This window comes from Hyla sarda, chromosome 2, assembly GCF_029499605.1.
Source record: "Hyla sarda isolate aHylSar1 chromosome 2, aHylSar1.hap1, whole genome shotgun sequence".
Lineage (NCBI taxonomy): Eukaryota > Metazoa > Chordata > Amphibia > Anura > Hylidae > Hyla > Hyla sarda.
Genome location: NC_079190.1, coordinates 290,331,938 through 290,341,986, shown reverse-complemented (window position 1 = coordinate 290,341,986; position 10,049 = coordinate 290,331,938). Strand labels below are relative to the sequence as shown.

General features: G+C 47.6%; 1 protein-coding gene across 2 annotated transcripts in view; it reads left to right on the top strand.

The window, feature by feature from the left end:
- The first annotated feature begins 5,327 nt into the window (after nt 1–5,327).
- CEP85 (centrosomal protein 85) overlaps nt 5,328–10,049 on the top strand; it is a 79,780-nt gene continuing 75,058 nt past the window's right edge. For both annotated transcript variants that reach the window (XM_056557441.1, XM_056557436.1), the window contains exon 1: nt 5,328–5,425. The gene's annotated coding sequence lies outside the window, so the exon portion shown is untranslated. The remainder of the gene's footprint in view (nt 5,426–10,049) is intronic.

Below are 10,049 nucleotides of genomic sequence, written 5' to 3'. Positions count from 1 at the left end.
ATCCATCACACACTGGACTGATATGGGAGTTTGCAATTTGTCAGATATATGGGACGGGAAAGCATGTATTCCTTTTGAGACACTTCACTCAAAATTTCTAATAAATAATAAAGAATTTTATAAATATCTTCAAATAAGACATGCCCTGATTTCTATTCACCCATCTCTCCCAATGACTGACTCTGAGCTATACACATGGCTTGCTAGTCCTGACACGAGGGGACGGGGTATATCATGCTGCTATTCCCTTCTCAAATCGCAATATGCCACAGTAACGGATCCGTATAAAATAAGGTGGGAAAATTATATGGGCGTTATTTTTATGGACGACCAGTGGAACAATTTTATTTTATTTTTTATTTTATTTATTTATATAGCGCCTACAGATTCCGCAGCGCTTACAATTATGCGGTACACACAAAGACAAGTATCAGACATAATATTACACAATAACTATTCAAACAAGAGGTGTGAGGATATGTTGAGGCCAATTAAAGAATGTTATAGGCCTGTCTGAAGAGATGTGTTTTCAGGCCACGTTTGAAACTATGGATGTAGTTGTTGAGTCTGAGGGATTGAGGGATAGCATTCCAGAGAACCGGTGCAGCACGAGTGAAGTCTTGGAGACGGGAGTGAGAAGTTCGGATTATAGAAGATGTTAGTGTGAGATCAATAGCAGATCGGAGAGAACGTGTAGGATGGTAGACAGAGATGAGAGAGGAGATGTAGGGAGGTGCAGCATTGTGGAGAGCTTTGTGTGTGAGACTGTATAATACCCAAGGTCTCCACATGCGTATCTCACCTGGAAAGAACTAAAAAAAAATTGTACCGTTGGTACTTTGTACCATCTCGTCTATCAAAATTTACCTCTTCTTCGGATAACTGTTGGAGATGCACAGGTCACGGTAACTTCATTCACATTTGGTGGAGCTGCCCACGTATCCTCGAATTGTGGAGACGGATCGGTAAATTCATTTCAGACCTATGTGGGTTCCCGGTGATACTAAACGCAGCCCTAGCACTTCTTAACCCCTTAACGGCAATGAACGTAAATGTACGTCATGGTGACGTGGTACTTAACGCACCATGATGTACATTTACGCACCGACATGATCACGAGCACCGGAGCGGTGCTCGCGTCATGCCCGGCAGGTCCCGGCTGCGATCGTGCGGATGTCTGTTATTAACCCCTCCGATGCCTTGATCAATACAGATCACGGCATCTGCGGCATTGCGGTACTTTGAACGGATGATCGGATCACCCGCGGCGCTGCCGTGGGGATCCGATCATCCAGCATGGCGGCCGGAAGTCCCCTCACCTGGCTCCGGCCGTCTACCGGGGTCTTCTGCTCTGGTCTAAGATCGAGCAGACCAGAGCAGAAGATCACCGATAATACTGAGCAGTGCTGTGTCCTATACATAGCACTGTACAGTATTAGCAATCAACTGATTGCAATGAATAGTCCCCTATGTGGACATAAAAAGTGTAAACTAAAAAAGTGTAAAATAAAAAAGTAAAAAAATGTGAAAAATCCCCTGCCCCAATAAAAAAGTAAAACGTCCGTTTTTCCCATTTTACCGCCAACGGTGAACGACGTAAACGTAAAAAAATTAAAAATAAATAAAAAATTGCTGCTTTTTGTCACATTTTATTCCCAAAAAAAAATTATAAAAAAATTAAAAGCTAAGCAAAAGTGATACTGCTAAAAACTACAGATCATGGCGCAAAAAATGAGCCATCATATCGCCCCATATACGGAAAAATTAGAAAGTTATAGGTAGTCAAAATAGGGCAATTTCAAACATACTAATTTTGTTAAAATGGTTTGAGATTTTTTTAAGCGGTACAATTATAGAAAAGAATATAATCATGGGTATCATTTTAATCGTATTGACCCACAGAATAAAGAAAACATGTCATCTTTACCGGAAAGTGTACAGCGTGAAAACAAAACCTTCCAAAACTGCCTGACTGTCCTGCACCTCCGTCCCACTATCCTCCCCCACTTCTACCCCAGAGAGTACTTGCTCAGTGAGCAGGAGACTCCTCTCCAAGTTGTCAATGCGTCTCAGTGTTGCCAGTTGCTCCACTAGATCCAGGGTCTGGGCTTCCAAATGAACAACTCGCACACATCTCGCACAACAATATGCACCCCCAACCTTCTGTTTAAGGATTGCATACATTGTGCAAGATGCACACTGGACTGCCTTTTCCAACATGGAGGCCATACTAGATCTGGGGATTGCAAAAATTAACAGTTAAAAAAAAAAAAAAAAAATCAAATACTTCAATTAAACTCCCTTAATTTTAAGTCCCTCTCACTTTTATACTTACACTCACTTGTATACTTCACACTCTTGTATACAGACACACAATCACTAGCTCAAACAATCGCTCAGTGTACTTGCTTTTAAAATTACCAGATATCACCTATCTCTTCCACTGCCTGGAAGTGTGTAGTGTAGTGTTTGTAGGGTACATCCACACGGGCGGGGGTTCACAGCGAGTTTCCCCGCTGGGAGTTTGAGCTGCGGTGGAAAATTTGCCACAGCTCAAACTTGCAGGGGAAAACTTACTGTAAACCCCACCCGTGTGATTGTACCCTGTACATTCACATGGGGCGGTTGCACAAACCTCTCCATCTGTTGTAAAACTACAACTCTCAGCATGGACTGACAGACCGTGCAAGCTGGGAGTTATAGTTTTGTCACAGCTGGAGGCACACTGGTGAGGAAACACTGAGTTAGGTAACAGACAAACCCAGTGCTTCCCCACCAGTGTGCCTCCAGCTGCTACAAAACAACAACTCCCAGCATGCTTGGTCTATCAGTGCATGCTGGGAGTTGTAGTTTTGTAACAGCTGGATGCACACTGGTGAAGAAACACTGAGTTAGGTTCTGTTACCAATCTCTGTGTTTTCTCACCAGTGTGCCTCCAGCTGTGGCAAAAGTACAACTCCCAGCATGCACTGATAGCTAAAGGGCATGCTGAGAGTTGTAGTTCTGCAACAGCTGAGAGGCACGCAACTAGAACTCCTAGAATGCCGAGACAGCAGTTTGCTGTTTGTGCATGCTGGGAGTTGTAGTCATGCAACATCTGGAGGGCCACAGTTTAGAGGCCACTGCACAGTGATCTCCAAACTGTGGCCCTCCAGATGTTGCAAAACTACAAATCCCAGCATGCCCAGACAGCAAATGGCTGTGTGGGCATGCTGGGAGTTGTACTTTTGCAAGATCTGAAGGGCTACAGTTTAGAGGCTCTTAAGTGTAGTCCTCCAGACCACCTACCCAGATCACCGCCGCTGAATTTCTGTGCTGCATGATCTCCACCACCACCACCACCACCACCTGGATCGAGTGAGCCCCAATGCTCCCTCGCTCTGCCCGGACACCCATGGGTGGGCAGAGCAGGGGAACTGAACTTTAACCCCCCCTCCTTTCTGTGATTGGTCGGTCGCTTCTGATCGATCAATTGCAGGGATAGGAGGGGTTGCATTTCTGTTAACTCACTCCTATGCCTTCAGGGGGATCGGTGCTGTGTCGGACAGCCCCGATCACCCTTATTTTCCGGGTCACTGGAGACCCATATGGAATTGCCGCAAATCGCAGGCTTTGATTAACCCCTTCCCGACCCATGGCATACATGTATGTCATGGGTCGGCTCCCATTCTATAACGTGGGGCCACGGCGGGTCGGGCCCGGCACCTAGCAATGGCCAGGACCCGTGTCTAATAGTGCGCGGCAGTGATCGCGGTGCCGCGCGCTATTAACCTTTTAGACGCGGCGTTCAAAGTTGAATGCTGCGTCTAAAGTGAAAGTAAACTAATGTCGGTTAGCTCAGGGAGCTGCTCGGGATCGCCGCGGCAAAATCGCGGCATCCTGAACAGCTTACATGACAGCCGGAGAATCCCTATCTGCCTCCATGCTGTCCGATCGCCGAATGACTGCTCAGTGCCTGAGATCCAGGCATGAGCAGTCAAGCGGCAGAATCATTGATCGCTGGTTTCCTATGAGAAACCAGTGATCAATGTAAAAGATCAGTGTGTGCAGTGTTATAGGTCCCTATGGGACCTATAACACTGCAAAAAAATAAGTGAAAAAAAAAGTGAAGAATAAAAAAAAAAAAACTGTGTAAATAAAAATAAACATATATGGTATCACCGCGTGCAGAAATGTCAGAATTATAAAAATATATCATTAATTAAACCGCTCGGTCAATGGCGTACGCGCAAAAAAAATTCCAAAGTCCAAAAAAGCGTATTTTGGGTCACTTTTTATATCATGAAAAAATGAATAAAAAGCGATCAAAAAGTCCAATCATTACAAAAATGGGATCGCTAAAAACTTCAGATCACGACGCAAAAAATGAGCCCTCATACCGTCCCATACACAGAAAAAAAAAAAAGTTATAGGGGTCAGAAGATGACAATTTTAAACATATAAATTTTCCTGCATGTAGTTATGATTTTTTCCAGAAGTACAATAAAAACAAACCTATATAAGTAGGGTATCATTTTAACCGTATGGACCTACAGAATAAAGAGAAAGTGTCATTTTACCGAAAAATGTACTACGTAGAAACGGAAGCCCCCAAAATTTACAAAATTGTGTTTTTTCTTCAATTTTGTCGCACAATGAATTTTTTTTCCATTTCTCTGTAGATTTTTGGGTAAAATGACTGATGTCATTACAAAGTAGAATTGGTGGCGCAAAAAATAAGCCAACATATGGATTTTTAGGTGCAAAATTGAAAGAGTTTTGTTTTTTTTAAAGGTAAGGAGGAAAAAACGAAAGTGCAAAAATGGAAAAATCCTGGGTCATGAAGGGGTTAATCTTCTCCAACACACCTTAAGGCCACCAGGACTGAAACTAAACCCCAGAATTATTACCAGGTGCTCAAAACAGACTGGACAACATATCATCTTATCCTTCAACAGATCCTCTATTGAGCAATTCTATTCAATGTCTCTCTACAAGGAATACTGTACGCTGTAACTTATTACAGCTGACTTCCGGGTTTGGCTGCGTTGCTTAGTACCAGTGTTATTCCCGCCCACTAAAAGAGTCACGTGTACATGGACCAATAACAGCTGCTTTCTCATCTACAATGTTTCGGACAAGCTCAAGGATTGGCGGCCAGTGCCGAACTCCATTGGTGGAAACCATTTCTGGGCGTGGCTAGGCGCGGCGGGGAAACGGTTTGAAGATAGGCCCCGCCCAGTTCTTGGTCTATACGTCTGTGTGTCAGTTACGGATCCTGGGAGTCGTCTTTACGGGGTTCCTCAGCGCAGGTGACGTTACCGTTTCTTTTCACGTGAAGTTGTCTTCCGCTTCTTCCTTCCCGAGGTGTCGGTTATATGTTCTACTACATTGCTGAGCTTATGAAAAAGGAGAAACTACCATTGATTTATATGGACATTTACAGGTTAATTTTGTCTATACCCCATAGACCAGTGTTACCCAGCCAGGGTACCTCCAGCTGTTGCAAAACTACAACTCCCAGCATGCCCGGACAGCCAAAGGCTGTCCGGGCATGCTGCGAGTTGTAGTTTTGCAACAGCTGGAGGCACTCTGGTTGGGGAAACGCCGCCATATACTTTATTATGGCCTGGCTTTCCATAGACTCTGATCTTAAAGGGGTATCCCCATATGATGAAGTGACACCTTTATTACTGTCCTGAGTATAAAGGTGTTGTAGCACCGCCTGCTGTCCTATGTAGGCAACCTTCAGGTGAGTACTGCAGTGCTAACACGCTGAAGGGGGCGCTGCATTCTTGGAATTGTTGGGGATCGTACGCCACTCCCACCAATGATATAATAGTGAAATGCCATCAGATGGGAAACCCCTTGAGGGTAGGGTTACACGTAATGGATCCACAGTGTTAAATACGCTGCGGATCCACCGCCGACCTGACCCACATTGCCTCCAGCTGTTGCTCCCCATTGCCTCCCCTCATCCTCTGCCCACATACTGCCACCGCTCCACCATTGCCTCCCCTCATCCTCTGCCCACGTACTGCCACCGCTCCCCCATTGCCTCCCCTCATCCTCTGCCCACGTACTGCCACCGCTCCCCCATTGCCTCCCCTCATCCTCTGCCCACATACTGCCACCGCTCCCCCATTGCCTCCCCTCATCCTCTGCCCACATACTGCCACTGCTCCCCCATTGCCTCCCCTCATCCTCTGCCCACATACTGCCACCACAGCCCCATTGCCTTCCCCCATCCTCTGCCCACATACCGCTGCCGCTGCCTCCCTCCATCCTCTGCCCACATACCGTTGCCCCATTGCCTCCCTCCATCCTCTGCCCACATACTGCTGCTCCATTGCCTCCCCCCATCCTCTGGCCACATACTGCCACCGCTCCCCCATTGCCTCCCCTCATCCTCTGCCCACATACTGCCACCACAGCCCCATTGCCTTCCCCCATCCTCTGCCCACATGCCGCTGCCCCATTGCCTCCCTCCATCCTCTGCCCACAGACTGCCACCACAGCCCCATTGCCTTCCCCCATCCTCTGCCCACATGCCGCTGCCCCATTGCCTCCCTCCATCCTCTGCCCACATACCGTTGCCCCATTGCCTCCCCCCATCCTCTGCCCACATACTGCTGCTCCATTGCCTCCCCCCATCCTCTGGCCACATGCCGCTGCCCCATCGCATCCCCCCCATCCCCGGTGTTGTGTTTACCTGTTCCCGGGGTCCACGATCCTTCTGGCTCCTGAGCTGTTGCTGTGTGCTGCGCAATGACGAGTGACATCCCCAACGCGACGTCACCGTCAGTGCGCACAGTGACAGCGCAGGATGCCGACGAATCCAAAAGTATCGCGGGCTATAAATCATTGATCTGCAATGGGGGGTTGGGAGGTTGAAATAGCCGATAATTTATACAGGAATATCAGGCTATCGGCCTGAAAGGTGACAGATTATTGGTATCGGCCCTAGGGCTGGGCGGTATACCGGTTCATACCGAATACCGATTTTTTTTTCCCCCCTTCACAATATAAATTTTGCCCATACTGCAATACCGGTTGGGCCCCTCCCCCCCTCGAATCTCGAATGAGTGAATTATCCGCCACAGCGTGCTGTCCCCAGGTCGGGGAACTAATCATATTTGACCCGCGAGCGCTATTCTGCTTACCCCCCCCCCGAATTATCAGCGCAGATAATCTGTCCCCACATCGTCACCCGCGTGCACTCCTCTGCTCATCCTCATACAATTTGAGGGCTGCTGGCGCTAGAAATCTGTACTACAAATAACGCTGAAAAAATAAACAAAACAAACTTTAACTTACCTTCCGACGTGGTCCCTCCGCTGCGGTCCTGAGGATGGGAACGTCGCAGAGCTGTTAGCCTATCACCGGCCGCAGCGATGTCCCCCTCGGCCGCTTATAGGCTGAGCCCACTGTCATGTAAGGAGCATACATGACAGCGCGCTCAGCCTATCACCGGCCGCAGCGATGTACCGCCCCGGCTGATGATAGGCTGGTGGCTCTGTGACTTTCCTGTCCCAAGGAAACTGCAAGAGGACAACAGCGCAGGACAGTGAAGACGGTAGCAGAGCAACGGGGGAATGTAGGCAGGTTAGTTAAAGTTTATTTTGTTTATTTTAGCAGCCCGGGAAACGTAATTTGTAGTACAGATTTCTAGCGCTGCAGCCCGCAATTCATAGGAGGATGAGCAGAGGAGCGCACGCGGGTGACATGTGGGGACGGCGCAGCTGATAATTAATTGTGAGGGGGGGGGTGTTGGGAGAGGAGCGGCGCCCAGGTCACATGGGGGGGCGGGGGGAATACCGTTAAATACCGTGAAACCGCCATCACTTAAAAAAATACAGTGATACATGTTTTGCTCATACCGCCCAGCCCTAATCGGCCCTAAAAAATCGATATCGGTCGATCCCTAATCAAATATGCACAAAACTGTCCAGATTTTACCCTATATAACTGGTGGCAACATGTTTTATAGGGTAAAATAAGGCTCTTTACCAGGCCCAGATGTCCTCCAGGCTGTCAGTGATAGTGAAGAAAATCTTCTTCCATGCCGTATGGTCATGATGCAAAAGAAGTCATCGGGGTGTGCTGTATCCTGAAGTAGTTATGGCGTCTCGGGCTGTAATCACTCATACTATGGCGAGATGTCATAGTGTCATAGGCACAGCCTGATGTCACTAACGCAGGATCCCGCACACCCCGATTACTACTTACGTTTCATTACCATACGACATGAGGCTTTTAAAACTTGTTTTCAATGGTAAGAGAGCTTATTTTACCCTATAGAAAGTGTTGCCACTGTGGTAAGCCTGGGGGTTGTAGGGCAAATTGGGTGTTGCGGTTCTGTATAATAAAGGGCGCTGTTAACCCTTGTCACTCATGATGCCTGGGTGAGGGTTAAAACTCTAGTGATGCTGGGCCTATCGCCACCCTTCCCAAGAGCGATAGGTGAGTGTAAAATAAATAATTGTCCACAGCAGTGCTGAACTTCAAACGTGCAGGAATCTTTACTGAAGATTTTCTGTATATGCAGTAACGGTAACAGTCCAGATAAGAGTATTTACAAACAGCACAGCAGTGATTGACAGATGCTTAGCTTAGATTTTGAGGATTGTATTTGCATAGATCCGCTGGATTTAGGGGTTGGAGATCTTGCGGAGATAGCGGGGAATTGTAAGAACTATCCGTCTCTAGCTCAGGCCTAGGCCGCAAGGCTTTTGGCATAGTAATTTGTCTTGTAAGCTGCAGAGGTCCTACCTCGTTCAGAGTCAGCAACCCAAGAGAGGGACAAAATAGCGCAGCTCCCTTATATGGGCAGGGGTTGGTCGTTTTGGATTGGTCCATTCAGCTGTCACTCACCGTTACAATGGATTGTGGGTGATCACATGTCCAAAAACCACCAAAGGTCCTTTAGCAAAAACCATAGAGTTCTGCAACCCGGTCACATGACCCGCAGGTCCTGCAATGCTAAAACAGTGAGTAATATCATATACATTTATTTATATAGATAATATTTACAAATATTAAGTGACTAAGGGGTGACTAGGGGTTAAATGAGGAAAGTGAACCCTGACAGTCCTAGAGACTCTAACTTTGGGGACTAATAACCAAGGCACCGCATGAAATGCGGTGCCGGGACACCACACCACCAGTTAGGCAGGGTAAAATCTGATGCCAGGTTCCCTTTAAGTGCATTCACACACCGGATTCTGTGCTTGTTTTACAAATCATTCTTATGTATTTTACACTGGCATGTCAATGAAGGCATTGCCTTGTTAAATCTGCAACTGCCGACTTGAGAATGCACAACTTCAATTCCACAGCGAATTCGGTGTGTAAATGCACCCAAAGAGAAACAATGTAGTTGTCTGTTCCTGACAAAACAAACAGAAACAGACGCACAACATTTGACTTTAAAGTGGTGTTCAGAGTAGGGATCGACCGATATTGTTTTTTTAGGGCCGATACCGAAAATCGGTGCAGGTTGGAGCCGATAACTTATACCGATATTCCGGTATAAGTTATCGGCTATTTATCCCCCCGCGACACTGCTGCAGATCATTGATTTAAAGCGGGTGCTTTAAATCAATGAACTGCAGCGGCTTTTGCAGTGCCATAGACCGCCGCCACCCGCTTCTCTCCCCCTGCCTGTCCGGGGGTCCTGAGGCCTATCACCGCCGCACCGCTCCGCACCCCCTACCACCCCACCGCACCGCCCTGGCCCCATTGCCTCCCCCATCCCTGGTTTTATAATTACCTGTTCCCGGGGGCCACTCTACATCTGGCTCCGGTGGCGTCCTCCTGAGCTGTCACTGTGCGCACTGACGGTGGCGTTGCGTCACGTCACTCGTCATTGCGCACAGCTTAACACAAGACGCAGCAGGAGCCAGAAGTAGCGTGGGCCCCGGGAACAGGTAATTATAAAACCGGGGATGGGGGCGGTGCGTGTGGGGGGCGGGGCATTATCGGATTATCGGCAAGGTAATTGCCGATACCGATAATGCCCAAAATTGTGATTATCGGCCAATAATATCGGTCAAACCGATAATCGGTCG